This window comes from Xiphophorus hellerii, chromosome 4, assembly GCF_003331165.1.
Source record: "Xiphophorus hellerii strain 12219 chromosome 4, Xiphophorus_hellerii-4.1, whole genome shotgun sequence".
NCBI classification, from domain to species: domain Eukaryota; kingdom Metazoa; phylum Chordata; class Actinopteri; order Cyprinodontiformes; family Poeciliidae; genus Xiphophorus; species Xiphophorus hellerii.
Window position 1 is genome coordinate 1,885,218 of NC_045675.1, and position 15,572 is coordinate 1,900,789.

Genomic DNA, 15,572 nt, shown 5'->3' on the forward strand with positions numbered 1-15,572 from the left:
GCTACTCCATTTTTGTTTATGTTTTGTGAAGAAGGAAGTTGAACTTGTCTTCTTTGGAGGTTTTCATGTTGTTTTTTTCTATAGTTTTTGGTGCAGTGCCCCCACAGGTCAGGAGGAGAACAAATTGTTCAAATGTTTGGATCATTTCACTCAGTGCAGTGTGAAAGTAAACCATACCAACTGAAAATGTCACAAATGTTGCAATTTTGGTCCCCAAACAGACCGAGTCTACTGGACTATATGGTCTGAAAACACCGTTAGAGTTTAGGAGCATCAAAAGTGTCAAAAGTCATTCAATGGCAAACCATTTTTACAGTTATCAGGTGTGAAAACACATTAAAACCTGTTAGAGGTTGTCCCCATGATTTTGCCGCTCTGGGCATTGAGCCACGTACTTATACATTTAACTTTGTATTTTCAGACTAAAATCAGTGGTTTGGAGCGTGTCATGGTGGCGTAGGGGTTAGCGCGACCCATGTTTGGAGGCCTTGAGTCTTCAACGTGGCCGTCGTGGGTTTGACTCCCGGACCCTGCGACATTTGCAGCATGTCTTCCCCCCTTTTCTGTCAGGAACTTTAAAAAAATAAGGGACACTAGAGCCCACAGAAAAAAAAATTGGTGGTTTGGGTTTTTTATATGAAAGTGTTTTAAACTGAGCTGAGCTTCGGGAGGTGACTCAGTTTTAAAACACTGTGAAATGCCTTTAATGTGGTTCAGTCAGGTGTGGACAGAAGTGTCTCTGTGGCTGAATAAGCTTGGCGGAGAGCGTGTCTGTTCGTGTTAGAGGGTGAATGTGCGCTATTGGCTCCTGTTGGGAAGCTCCGCGCTGCCAAACTCCCTGCATCAGAGCTGGGCGGAAGAGAGGGAGAAGGGGCGGGGCGAGGAGACAACAGAGCCGCTGCCATTGGTTGGTTTCTGCGAGGGGCGGGGCTTTAGGGACAGACAGGCGGTGCTTCTGCAGTTTGCCTCATTTCTCCAGAAGGAGCACAGCGGGCGGATCGGAGAGAGGTGATACTGACCCAATCTTAACGGAGCCTCAGACCGGGGCAGACCGCGGCCAGATCGGGGCGAGCTGGCACTAACTGTCCTCAAGAACCAGCGGAAACCGGATCTGACAGCTGCTGGCTCTGCCACACCGGCTAGGAGTCGACCGTCCGGGGCTGAACTCCGGGACGGAGTCGGCCTCTTTCCCCCCGGAGCTCCGCAGGACTTCGCGGGGGTTTGTGCTCCTTCGGCCGGCTTTGCTCGCGCGCCGCCTCCCTGGATGTGCTAGCATGACCGCATGAAGGCGGCTTTTGGGAACCTGCTGGAGCGGAGACCGATCTTCTGGATCGGAAACAGTGCTATCTTTATCTTCTTTTTATTTCCCGAGGTTTTTCCTGTGATTCCACATGGATTTTTGAACGTTTTACCGACCTCCTTGGATTAGCATATGGATATTCTGCGCTGAGGACACAAGTCGAAGGAACAACCTTGAGATTTTCAGGTGAGGTTGATTTTTTTTTCTTTCTGTTCAGCCTCCCATCTGAGCGAACAGAAAGCAGTTTTAGCCTCTTATCATTCAGGTGATGTGAGCTGGTAACTCTGCTGGTGATGTGTGTGTGTGTGTGGGTGTGTGTGTGTGTGTGGGTGTGTGTGTGTGTGTAAGGTCCATGTGATCTGTGTGTTTGTTGAGATCTAATTGAGCTGCATTCTTATCCAATGAACCCTGCTCAGTACTCCCCACGATCCCGCACATTCACGCGTCTTTATTTAGCTTTCTTTCTTCGGTCTTAAATTGGTGACTGATGACCCAGTTCTGTTTGGATTGAAGATAAATCCTGGGAATAATCTTGTACAGATTCCTACTTTGTTTTCCATCTTATATTAAAATACATATATTAAGTTTTCCAATTGAAATCGGCTGTATGGAGCAAAAGATCATCTTGAATATTGTAAAAAAAAAAAAAAACTACTATGAATTAATCTGTTGCAGTTTATATGATAATCCAGTACCACTGATTTTATTTTTTTTAATCCCGATGTCAAATCTATTTGTACAATCTGTGCTCACCCTGACTTGCTCTATATAAAGGATCATATTTTTTCTCATATTTAATCTAAGAATGTATTTTGTATATATTTTTAAAGCAGTAAGACATTTAAATGTTTCCAGAAATGACTGAAAATGCAGAACCGCACACAGATTGGGGCATTCTGAGTCATGCTGGGGTTTAGTTTGACCTCCTCAGGATGACTGGTCTTCATCTTCAAAACATGATAAATTATCTTGGACAAACTTCAGAAATAATCCACCTCTGATTTCTAGTTCTCAAGCTGTCAGTTTGCTTTGAAATCTTGTGTCCAAGTCTCTTCCACTCATGCATCAGTAATGGTCTCCATTCCCTCAGTCATGCTGTTTTTCCTGGGTGGAGACGGGCTCTCCGCCTTACGCTCCGTTACACCGCCACGTTTTGGGCCGAATCTTCCAAAGTCAGAACCAAGCAGAGCTGAAGGAAGCGGCTCAACACGGATTGAGGCAACTTGAGATTGATGGACTCTGAACGAAGCATCATCCAGTTGTCAGACTTAGGCTACGTTCAAATGCGACTCATGTCCGACATTTTCATGGATTTCTGAGCGACCCAATTCTGATCTTTTTACCAATTTGTATCACTTCAGTAAATCAGAAAGGTCAAGTTACATTTTATTCAGCTTTCACGTCATTAATGTGAGACATACGTCACGACTCTGCACCAGAAGAAGCTAGCTATTAGTTGTATTTGGGTTTTTCTTACCTTCATTCTTGTTACAGTCTTTTCACAATACGTCTGGCTCAAATTGGATTTTATTTTTTGTCCATACGCCACTTCCATATGTTGCATAAAATCAGATATGTGTCCAGTAGTTTTCAGAGAATGGCCATCTTGACTTTTACATCATTGACGTGAGACATGCGTCATAATTCTGCATCAGAAGAAGCCAGCAGCAGTAGATTCAGACGTAAACAGTGGCTGAAGCCATCTGAGCCAAAACCAGATGGCGGCGGCCATTTTTACTTCCATAAACAGCTGTGTGACGTCAGCGTTCTTCTTCTGCGCATGTGAGTTGGGGTCATAAACTGTTCACATAGAAGAGTAGTATGGCGGTAGTATGAACAACCATGCAAAAAATGTTATTTAAATTGAAAAGAAAATCAGAATTGAGCATGGAGCTGCAGTGTGAGCGTAACCTTAGTGTGACCTCTAATAGCGCTCTTGCTAGCAGTTTTGTTGTTTGTTTCAGTGTTTCCTTTTAACTGTAGCGAATCATTTTGGGTTGTTTTTGATGAACATAAAAAAATCATGGAAAGGATTTCCACCTGATTACTTTGCTTTATTTCAGCACCATGTAATTCTGTTACTTCAGTTTAAAGCAAATCTGTTAGCTCAACTTAACTTTTAAGGTTGATTCAACTCATTTACTATAGTTGGACCCAATTTAGTATAATTGAGCCAGCCCAACTAATTTGCAATGTTTTGGACCAAATAATTGACTTTACTTAATTAAGATGAATGCAAATTTAGTTGAAACCAACTTATTTTACAGTGGTTCCTTCACACTACTTCATTAAGTTGATCCAACTCATAAAAATTAAGTTAGCTCAGTCATGCTCAGTCATGCTTCATGCTGAAAGAAAGCTATTTAATCGTGTGGAAATCCTTTCCATGATTGATTTACGTTAATTCAGACATTTTTTTAAGTGCTATTAAATTAAGTGTTTTAAGACATCACTGGGTAAAAGGGTAGAAACAATTAAAAAAGGTACAACAGAATTGCATTTTCAAAATTGTTATCCATTTTCATTTACATGTGCAGTGCAGGCACTTTACTACAAAAGATATAAACTCTTTCAACATGCATTTAAGCTAGTTTAAATTAATAGTTTAAACAAAACCTTAACTGTCAGTTAATCTTAAAGTCATTGTTTAATTAGTAACAAGAAACTTCAAAATAGTTCAGCCTACCACAGTTCTTAAGTGCCAATCGTGCCCTGCAGAGAAAAACGAATAACACAGCACAAAAAAAACATTCCTAGATTTGCACAAACATCTGTAGTTTAATGTGTAACTAAAAACAACAAAAGGTTAAAGTTTTGTTTTTCCAGCCAAAACTGGGCTGTGTTGATCACTGTTGAGCACAGAAATCAAAATCCTAACAAAATAAAAAGTATCAGTAAATTTGCTCTTCAACATTGAGAACTGTAACAATTTAAATCTTGTTTTCGACTGCAGTCTTTAAAGACTGATTGGTCTTATGAAGCTTCCCTCAAGTTTGGAAAACCATGTAGCAAGTTGTGTTTTGAGAACTTGTGCTTTGTTGGATAGTTTGTTTCCATCCAATTGCAGAACAATTTTCTGCAGAACTTCAAAAGTGTACTTGAGCTCCTGAGGGTAGCTCAAGTTTAGTGCATAGATAAGACCCAGCAACATCACCACTGCAAAAGATACATCGCCCAAGTTGTTCATCACTTCCACCCCCTCCAGGATAATCCCAGCATCCACATCGCCAGGCTCTGCATCCTCTGGTCGAATGACGAAGATTCCCAACACAGTCTCGGCTACGGCCATTTGTGCACCTTGGTTAACGTCCTATGGGAGTTATGGTGGGATATTGGGGGGGGAGAGATTTCATATCTCATTAAATAAAAAATTAACGCTAAAATTGTTTCTCTGACTCATGGTAAAATACTTCCAACAACTAAGGTCCACCAAGGACCTGTCTGTGTTAATTGTTTTTCAAATTAACTAGATGCACGCCAGGAATATTCCCGCTTCTCTTGAAAAACAGCCCTTGAAGTTTTCCCAGGCACAAAACAGTTGTCCTGTGATCTTCCGTAATCTCGCTAGCATCTCGCGTGATCTCCTGATCTCACTAGACCCTCTTCGGCGGGAGATCAGTCTGACTAAATTCAATCACGTTTTCTCAACTTGAATACATTTTATAAATGCTAGGTTGTTGAATTTTATGTTTATCTGACATGATTTGATCAAGTTTGTCTTTAAAACATAAAATTATTTTTGTTAAAACAACATGTTTTTGTAAATGCAATGATAACCTCAACTCATTTTTCTGACACAAGCATGGAACAAGCAGAAAATGGTGCAAATGGTAGAGAAACGCTGATTAATTGCCAGCTAGCCATCACTTCATATGATGTTAGCACATGTTAGCCGTTGAATGAGTACATCAATTACATAAAAACGTGATCAAACATAGCAACATTGTTCGTATATATGCTGCCAGAAAAATTTAGTCTTCTTATCACTGCCACTGGAGTTTTCCCGGGCTTGAAAAACGATTGTCTTGCGTGATCTCGTGTGATTTCCCATGATCTCGTGTGATTTCCCATGATCTCGTGTGATTTCCCATGATCTCGCGTGATTTCCCATGATCTCGTGTGATTTCCCATGATCTCGCTTGAGTTCCCATGATCTCGTGTGATTTCCCATGATCTCGTGTGATTTCCCATGATCTCGTGTGATTTCCCAAGATCTCGTGTGATTTCCCATGATCTCGTGTGATTTCCCATGATCTCGTGTGATTTCCCATGATCTCGCGTGAGTTCCCATGATCTCGTGTGATTTCCCATGATCTCGCTTGAGTTCCCATGATCTCGCGTGATTTCCCATGATCTCGCGTGATTTCCCATGATCTCGCGTGAGTTCCCATGATCTCGTGTGATTTCCCATGATCTCGCGTGAGTTCCCATGATCTCGTGTGATTTCCCATGATCTTGCGTGATCTCGCATGATCTCGCGTGATCTCGCTCGTCGTCTTCAGCACCAGATCAGTCTGACTATAATGAATCATGTTATCTCAACATGATTAAATTTCATTAACGTTAAGTTGTTGAATTTCTTGTTTATCCAACATGATTTTATCACGTTTTCATTTGAAACATGAAATTATTGTGTTAAAAGTACATGATATTCTTTTGTTAATGTAATAACCCCCAAAGTTCATTTTTTTCTTTAGTTTTGTGTCCTAATCCCAGTATTAAAAACATGACTTTATCTTTAACAATGTTTTTAAGTGTAATTTAATTACGTAATCTAATTTAAAAACTGCATAGTCACAGATTTTTCTATGGAACGTAGCTCCAAATTATTTGTGGAGAATTTGCCTATATGTGGATTTTTGTTGTATATCTAAAGTATGTTTTAAAAAACTGCAGCTTAGGAAGCTGAAATACCAAGACACAATGCTACCTAGCGTGCTATTAGCCAATCCCGGAGCGCCATTCGTTCTCCTTTGTGCTGATTGGCCGTATCTTAAGAGCTAAAGAAGACAGTAGACGTTGCTGCGGTAACGCTGAGAAGGATTTCAGCGAAGTGGTTTTTTTTATGCTTTCTCAAAGAACTGGATTGTATCAGAACCTGCAAACTGATGTGATAAACAGTGTGAACATCTGTACAGCTGTGTATTGATTACAATTGTGCACAATCTGCTAATGTTGTAAAAACACAATTTGGGAAAAAATCACATGTGTAGACTTAGACTTAGACTTAGACTGACTTTATTGTCATTTTGCATACACAGGGTGAATACAGAACGAAATTTCGTTGCATACGGCTCAGGACAATGTTTTGAGCTTTCAATGTTGTTCATGCGATAAGTCATTAAAAAACATGCAGCGTCATCGTCATCCTACCACTTCCTGTTGTCTTCTTCATCATTTCTGCCAGTAGTAACATTTTGTTGATCACATAACTCCTGTGTTTCCATTGCAGTTTTGCTCATTTCAATACAGCAGAATAACCACTTCATTCAAGCAAAAAAATTTATTTATTTTTTTTATCACAAAGTTGTCATGTTTCTATTGTGCAAATTAATTTTCTTAATTCCAATCTGTGCAGTTTTATGGCCAATGGAAACTCAGCCTCTGTTGGCCTCTGCAGTCCTGATTTAACCGCTGCTTGTCCTTTAACGCCTGTTTGCTCAGTTTGCCATTTGTTGCTGTTTCCACGACAAACCTGCAATAATTAAATCAGCTGTTTGTCCCTTTTCTCCTTTCACTCCTTGTAACACCACTGCTGGAGTTTCCACCTCTGTGCCCGCCACAGTGTAGTTTAAATATTTATCAGTTGTTGGGATGTGTGCCGGAGCACTTTGCCTTATTTAACCCATCCAGGACGTGTAAAAAAAATAAATAAATCAGAGTCAGGAAATGGAAAAAGTTCCTTTTTGCATTTGCTCAAATCCTTCCAAGTGTGAGTCTGAAATTCCTGACGAGTCCCCAGAGTTTGGCCGCCAGCTGCAGCAGAACCATTTCACACTTCACCTCCAGCACTTGATGTCGATGCCGCGGTTGGCGAGGTGAGCGGAGGGAGGCGGCCATGCGTGTCGGGGAGCGCGGACCAGGCCGACGCCGGGCTTTCCGAGGCTCTCCCTGACATCCAGGCGTGAGTTTGCATATTAAGGTGATTTTATTTGCTGCGTGGAGACCTCTTCAGCTTAAAGAGCTTTTAGAAGATGTGTGTTGAGGATCTGTTGGTGTAAAAGGAGAATTAAAGCCCAGGCAGGAAAAGTCTGATGTCACATTTTTAAAGGAAGGATGGAGCTTCTTAATCCACATTTAGAGGCTTAAAGTTAAGATTTAAGATCTTATTCTGGATCCCTTGACTGCATGAAAGTCGTGTTTTATAAAAAACAGATAAATCTGGGATTAAAAATCTTGTAGTTGTGTAATTTCTGCCTTTTTTTCTGTTCTGATATATTTTAGAGCTTTAAACCCAACTGGAGTCAGTTTAGACGTCCCACATGCCGCGCCAGAAGGATTACAAAGTTTCCATCTAAGAAAACTCATCAGTTGCATCGAGTCATCATCTGCTTTCCCACAGAACATTTAACTGCTACATATTGTCAAAAATAAATTTGTTTCATGAAAACATCAATTTCGGGAAAAAAAACTTGTTTTTCAATACAAAATTTTGCCGATTGGATGAGTTTTCTTTTTTTTGCCATATTGAAATTGGTTTATTTTGCAAAACTGCAATGAAAACATTTTTTTTGAGTCACCGGATGTTTCCACTTTCAAAAACTATGAAGAAGAAGACAGGAAGTTGGAAGTTGGAGGATCGTGGTGCAGCATGTTTTTTAATGACTTATCACATAAACAAGGTTATTCACGTGTCATTTTAATGACATTTCATATTTAATAGAAACTCTGCAGTTGCGAAATTCTTTTTTTTGACATAATCGGAATATTGACAAAATTTGCTAATATTTGTAATGGAAATGCAAATATTAGCCGTTTTCCACCAATGTTTTTTATGCTCATTTTAACGTATCGCATTTGAAAAGGTTGATGGAAATTTGAAGTAACTTCCTGAATTTTGCAAGAAAAGTTTCTACGCTTGCCTGAGATTGACCAAGTTTGGCTTTTCCAAAGAAAGAGTTAAATTGCTAAAGGAGAGATGGAAACATGTTTGCTGAATAAGTTCTGATGTAGCAAACGCTGCCATCCACTGGCGGGTCTGTTCCTTACCAGAGCCATGAAAAATTCTGAAAAATGTCAGAGTCCGAACCCCCAGACATTTTGTCCATGCAAGTTAGCAACATGTTATAGACATTCACAGTGTCAAGATCTGAGGAAATTACGCTTTGCGAAGCCCATTGATTCACTCCAAACCAGTAGATGGAAACATTCCTGATTCAGTTTTTTTCTTTTTTGTAAGATCTTAAAAGTTTGGTCAGAATTTGCATGGAGCTTGGATGGAAACTTTGCTCCGGCCTCCTGGACGAGCCTGTAGCATCAGTAGAAAGTTGTGTCATCAGCTACAAATGTTCAAAAGACATGTGTGCAAGTTTCTGCAAGTAGTAAAATCCAAGTTTGTTTTTTTTTTTTTTTTTAAGAAATTGACATGTTTCCCATAAGCAAATTAATTTTCGAAATTCCTGCGATGGACTGGCGACCTGTCCAGGGTTTACCCCGACACTCGCCCGACAGCTGGAGAGGCACCAGCAACCCCTGACCCCAACGGGATATATATGGATGGATGGATGGATGGATGGATGGATGGATGGATGGATGGATTGATGGATTGATGGATTGATTGATTGATTGATTTTCGAAATGCCAAATTGTGAAATTATTCAGTGGAAATGGAGCTGTTGACTTGACAGCAATCCTTCATACCGAGTGTACATGGTGCGACAGTGGAGAGGAAAAACTCTCCTTGAACAGGAAGAAACCTTCAGCAGAACCGACTGTGGGTTTGAGAAGACAGAGCAGAAACAAAAGAGACAGAAAACTGACCCAGGAGTCACTTTCTATGTTAGTGAAAAGTTAATAACAGGAGAGAGAGAACCACTAGGTCATGGCAGCATTATGTCAGCCGATGCGCTCCTCCAGGTAGGAACCTCCGCCAATCAGAACACCAAACCAGAAGTAACAGCAAAAAATGCAAATTGGAGAGTAGTAGGAGAAGAAAGTGAGGACAAATGGTCCTCCTGGAGCCTTCCTGTTATCTTCTGACTTGTTGGCTATCTTCCTATTATCTGGATGCTTCTATTGCTGTCAGCTGATTGGCTGGTAAAGGTCACCTGACGACCAATCAAGCTGAGCTCCGCCCACTTTTAGACACCACCCAGTTTCCTGCTATGATTCAAATCCTCTTATATCCATCATGGAGCGATCAGATCAAAGCAACAAGGTTTTCCTTCCCTTTGCTTTAATATTTAAAAGTATTTTGATGAACTGAATGGAAAAGATGCACAGAAAGTGAAACATGGCAGAGATCAATATTCATTATTTGGTGATTATTGCAAAGAAATCAGTAAAACATGAATGTGTTAAACCGCCATGCTTTGGCTTATTCATCATAAACCTCATGAAAGCTGCATTAGTGCCTGAAGCTAACTCATATTTTACTGCTTTTCTGTGGATAAAGACTAATGAGAAACTAGACCTTGTCTGGTTTCCAGCAGGTAAATATTTCACTTCTGAGTTTTATGTTGTCAGTTTAAGCAGATGGAAGATCAACGATCTAAACGATTATTAATTTCTTTATTAATGTCTCTGTTAATCACAGCCAGTTGTTCGTTTATGACCTCTGACTATTTTTCTTAAAATCAAATTACAAATGATTGGATATATTGTTAAAAACTCGCTTTTTTCTCAATCGTCCCTTTTGGGAGTTGACCTGAATTCAAAGTTCAACTAAATTTGAACTTGTAAAACAAGATGGCCGACCCTGCCGATGTGAACAATGAAAAAAGGGAACAGTAAATGTTTGCAGGCGGGTTCTGTGAGCTGCTGTTAGCTTTAGCAGGTTTTACAGAGCAGCGTTTCTCCAACGCCGTGGTTTGTTTCTGCTTCAGGTGTTGAGTAAAAGTCGACGTTTGTTTCTTTAAGTCTGAAGTCGTGAAACCGAACCAATCTGGACCTTTTTCTGCTTTTCCAGGTTTTAGTTTGGTCTCGTTCTCCTCTGATAACTGACGCTGTATGCAGGTGTGTGATCCAAAAAGCTAACAGCACCCCTCCCCCCGCCTGCCACCTCCAGCCGGATGCGGTATAATCTGCTTCGGCACCGTTTAGCACGTTTGGGATTAGCGGGAATACTAACAGCAGCAGCAGGACGTAATCCCTGCAGCGAGGCGCTTCCTGCTGGGACCGCCGCAGCAGGCGGGGAGCCGGCTGGGCGGCGCATTTCTACACCCAGACTGAGGTAAAGACCTGGTGATGACGCTCCTGATGACCGGATGACTCACTCTGAGACATGTCATCATGGTCAGTGTGACCTGTTACCGTGGCAACGCGTGGCTGCAACGTTAATTAATCATGAAGAAGAGGAGAAAGAATCTGGAAGGTTCATTTAATACTGCAGCAGTTTCTCAAAAATCCTGGAAACCTTAGATATGGTTATGTTATGTCTTCATCTGACAGCAGGTTTCCATCCTGCTGCTGATCCGTTTCTGGTCCTGTTAACCAAGTAGTGGCAGCTGGGAGACGGTACTGTTAAACTGGGATCTGTCCATATTAAGGGGGCACCGATTTATCTGCCGGCTAATTTATTGGCGGCAGATTTCCTTAATTTTGGGGGATCGGTAATCAGCTGATGTTTATATGTGAAGGTGATGTTTTCAGCAAAGGTCTATAAATCCTCTCCTGCTCTGCAGTGACAGAGGTTTGACTGACGGACCGGCCCACCAGGTCACGTCTGCACGTTCTCAGTTAACAATATCCACCCCACTGTTACCAACTCAGTGACTTTCATGCTATATTTAGCAACAGTTCAGACAATAAAATTGGTTTCGGCCAAAATCGAAAAGAAAAGAGATTTTGTTTCCTAACTGGATGGTAAAAGATTACAGAACTGAAAAATGTTGAACTGGATGCGTTTTGCTGCATTTTCATTAACATGTTCTGCATTTCTTATTCTTTTATTTTATAGGAGCTCTTAATAAGTAAACAAGGATTTATTTCAGTAGGGTTAATAATTTACAATTTTACATATTTCGTATGGCTGCCTGCTATTTCATTTGAGTTTAAAATAAATAAACTAGAATGATGAAGCTAAGAATTAAATAACGTTTATTGCTTTAGATTTATTAGACACATTAGGTGTTTTTGTATCGGTATTGGATCAGTACCACTGACACCAGCGTGAGTGTTACTGAGTATTGGATCGGAAAGGAAATCAGTGGAAAATCACTAATGGGTACAGAGGCCCGCAGTGGCCAAAATACCTCAGGAACTGCTGTGTTGGCTGCAGACATTTGTTTCACGCGTAAAGACCAGGAGATGTTGTCTTTATGCTAAGATATGATATTTGTCATGAAGCTGAAAGCCTCATAGCTGTGGATCCATTTCAGTGGCAGAACAAGCTGTTTCTTTTTCTGTGTGTGGGGGGGTGTGTGTGTGTGTGTGTGTGCTATATCCTGCCACGCATCATCGGCATGCTGTTAGTGTTCCCAGATTGAGTAGGAGAGTCTGCTTTTACAACCAGAGGAGAGATTATATAACTGCCATTTGACTGCAGCATCACTTCATTGATCAGGGGAGATAATGTCTGGAATCACATTTAGAGTCTTTAAAAGCTTTTTAAGGCTCTACAGTCTGTCTGACCTTTGCAGGTGTCTTCAGCGTTTCTCTGCTTTAGATCCACCAGGAATCCTTAGAAATGAGTTTTAAGACCTGACGTTTGTTTTAAGACGACCTCATAAACCCCGACTGCTTTCTGGACCGGGATGGTCCAGGATATTTCCTGGATTTTAGCATCCAGATCAGCTCCTTCTTTGTCTTCTCCGTCTGCAGCCTGTAAACTCCTGTAATGACTTCTTCCTCCTCTATTGTGTGCGAAGCTGAAAACGAGCCATTAAAAAAAAAAGGCGATCAATAATCCAAAAGTATATCCGATACAGTTATGCAGCCTGCTTCTGTTTAATGGGCCTAATGTAATCTCTGGCTAATGCAGCTGATGGAGTTTTAATACGTTTTGTTCTGCCTCTAAACTTTTATGAATCGCATCATTTTTTTGTAAAACGTTTAAGTTGTTCTGCCTGCAACGTCTTAGGGAGGTTAACATGGGAGAGAAAAAACTCAGCATGTTTATCAGTTAATATCTGTTTTCTATTTAAAACATATTTAAAATACTGCTTAGAATCGTCAGTATGGAAATGGTGTCAGTTTATCCTGGTGCCTGAGTTTTTAGTTTGTATGCACGGTTTGCCATATTCCTGTCCTGGTGCAGGTTTCTATGTTTTGCTGATGACTGTTTCTTAATGTGTCTGCACCCATTTCAACTCAACTGTTTTGGCATTTGGAGTCCGTTTCAACCAAATAAAAACACACGATCTGGATTTACTGACCAATCCGGATTATTTAATGACCTTTTTAAAATGTAGCGAACATCATTCATGTAAAGTTTGTTTGAATTAAACCAAACGACGCACCAAGCTGAACTGATCATAAAGATCCCCACATATTCACAGATCCACATATCTACCAGTTTTACTCTGATTTTCCTGTAAAACATATTTGACTCAACCTGACTTTAGTTTTCTTGTTGCTTTGACTCGGTTAAGTTGAATCAACTTTAACTGTCAAGTTCAAAATACATAAATAAAAGCTGTTGCTTTAACTTCAGTTAAAGGTCTCTAGTAATTATGTTAAACTAAAAATGATTAGTTCAGAGACATTTTTAAAAGCTTCCCCCAACTTATTTAAGTTTTTACTTTATTAAATCAAGTCGCCTTCAAATTCAAACATCAAATTTTACATTTTTAAACTAATTTGTAAGTGAAATCAGCTTTTTAATTTTTTTGTAACTTTAAAAATGAACATTTTTTTTATTATAAATTATGTTATGGAGGTTAAATGAGATACAAAGTTTTATGGTATTTATTCAAGTAAGAACATTTTTCACAATTCATACAAAGTTAAAATTTTACAAATTTACAATTAATGACCCAAAATATTAGAAAATCATATATTTTTTAATAAGTTCAAAACCTTCTTTGTTACTGTTGAGCAGGTAAAACAAAAGTTAAAAAATACATTTTTAATTTTTAATTTAATGAATTTTGTGGCCCACCAGTAATTTAAGTGTAAAGTCTACTAACCTGGTACGTCAACAAGGGGAACATTGACTATGAATCTTTACAATCAAGGTATCAGAACCAGGTTCAACTCAGGAGGAGCAGGAGAACTAAACATTTATTACACATTCTGGCAATAACAGAACAAAACAGTCAATGTTTTCTTATAGAAGTCCTGAGTCAAGTTCAAGAGTTTTTCCCCCTTTGATTTGTTTTCAGCTCAGTTCAGTCTTCAGATCTGAATATTATATCGTAGCCACCCGGGTAGTGATAACATGTGACACAATGTGAATCCGCTCTTTTGGATCCTGACTCGCCGTTCTTCATGCCTTGTCTCTCAACAGAAAAAATACAACAACCAGAGATTCACAGCAAGAAAAAAAAAGAAATTGGGTCTCAAAAACTAATTTTGTCCTGGTCCGGGTACACAGGGGTCAAAAATCAACCATAGATGAAAACGAATTCTTGAAAAATATTCAAAAGAAAAAGAGTGACCACAAAACATTTCTTTTTCTTCTTCTGGTTGTTCTATCTGGAGCATATCACTGTAGCTTTAGGCTATTTTGAAGCCATTTACTGCCACCTATCGCCAATATGTTGTATTACAGGCTATAATTGATATTCGCTAAAATAACATGGGTTACATAAATTTTCCGGTTTTGGCCACCAGGGCAAAAAGTTTGGGATATGGAACCAGCGTTTCTGTGTTGACATCATCAACAAACCTACCTGACCTGTAAATAACAATAATAATAATAATAATGACAATAATGACACTTTCTCCTCCAGTGAACAAATGTAGGACAAGTTAGAAAGTGTCACAATATGTTAGTATTGATAGAAAGTCATTATTGTCTCTTCCAGACTTTTAATGACCATTTTGCTGTTGTAGTTGAGTGCGATCCGGTTTGAAGTGCTGGCCCGGTCCAGCAGGAAGCGGGCCGGCAGCTGGATGTATAAATAGCAGAATTAATGACTTATATTTGCTGATTATGCCCGTCTCTCCTTCCACAGCCTCTCTAATGCAGTTTCCCCTCTGCGCCTTCATCCATCCACTTTCTATCTGTGCTAATGGCTTCTCCATTAACCCCACCTGATGGCAGTGTGGGTAATTACAAACATATTTACGGCCCGTGGACACACACAATGAGAAATAAATAACGTGTTTGACCAAGCAGAAAGAGACATTAGGCGGGCGGGCCTCAGATTTAGCTCGGCGCGCTGCACTCACTCATCCAGCCTGACTTTGCTCTTTAATGGAAACGGTTGCCAGAAGGTGTAGCTGTCACGTCCTGAACGCTCTGTTCTCTGCAGCTGAGTATCTACTCCATGTTGGGCTCACTTTTTAATGGTCTTGTGCCTCTGCTGTGTTGTGTAACAGGATATTTAAAAATAAAATCGATGTGGACGGTGATGTAAGACGAGTGGCTCGCACTTTCCACCTTCATCCACCGCTTCTGTTCCAGCATCCAAGATGTTTGTGATGCTTGTGTCCAGGTTTATCTGCCAAGACATTTTACATCTGAAAAGTGATCAAATATCTACCAAAGTTGGTTTAATAATCCTGAAATTTGAGTATTTTGATAACCTGAAAAGGTGACCAGTTCATCAGAACTCCACTTCTGTGCATTTATGGTTCTGTTTGCCTAGAAAGTCCGGTTCATTTGGGACTAAAATCGCACTAAAAAACAAACTCCGGTCCGCCTTAAAACCTCGCTCTCTGCTCGGGTTGAAGTGGACTCTGCTGCGGTTTGAATGCATATGTGAACAGAGATCCCTCCAAAAGCAGGAAGCAGACTGCAGCACAGGGAACTCTGGGTAAATGCAACCAAAACAAACGTGTTAGTTTAGTGCTAGGAGGAGAAATGAGAAACAAGAGAAATCCTCCAACTGCTAAAGTCTGACACCACTCCATTCTGTCCTCCATTTGGTATTTATTGGTGTCTTTCTTCTTCAGAGGCTTTAGTGTCGTTTCCTTCAGTGGTTCTTGGTGCAGCGCCCCCGCAGGC

General features: G+C 40.2%; 1 protein-coding gene across 2 annotated transcripts in view; it reads left to right on the forward strand.

Annotated features, from left to right (window-relative positions):
- The first annotated feature begins 982 nt into the window (after window positions 1–982).
- large2 (LARGE xylosyl- and glucuronyltransferase 2) overlaps window positions 983–15,572 on the forward strand; it is a 67,381-nt gene continuing 52,791 nt past the window's right edge. For both annotated transcript variants that reach the window (XM_032561748.1, XM_032561751.1), the window contains exon 1: window positions 983–1,486. The gene's annotated coding sequence lies outside the window, so the exon portion shown is untranslated. The remainder of the gene's footprint in view (window positions 1,487–15,572) is intronic.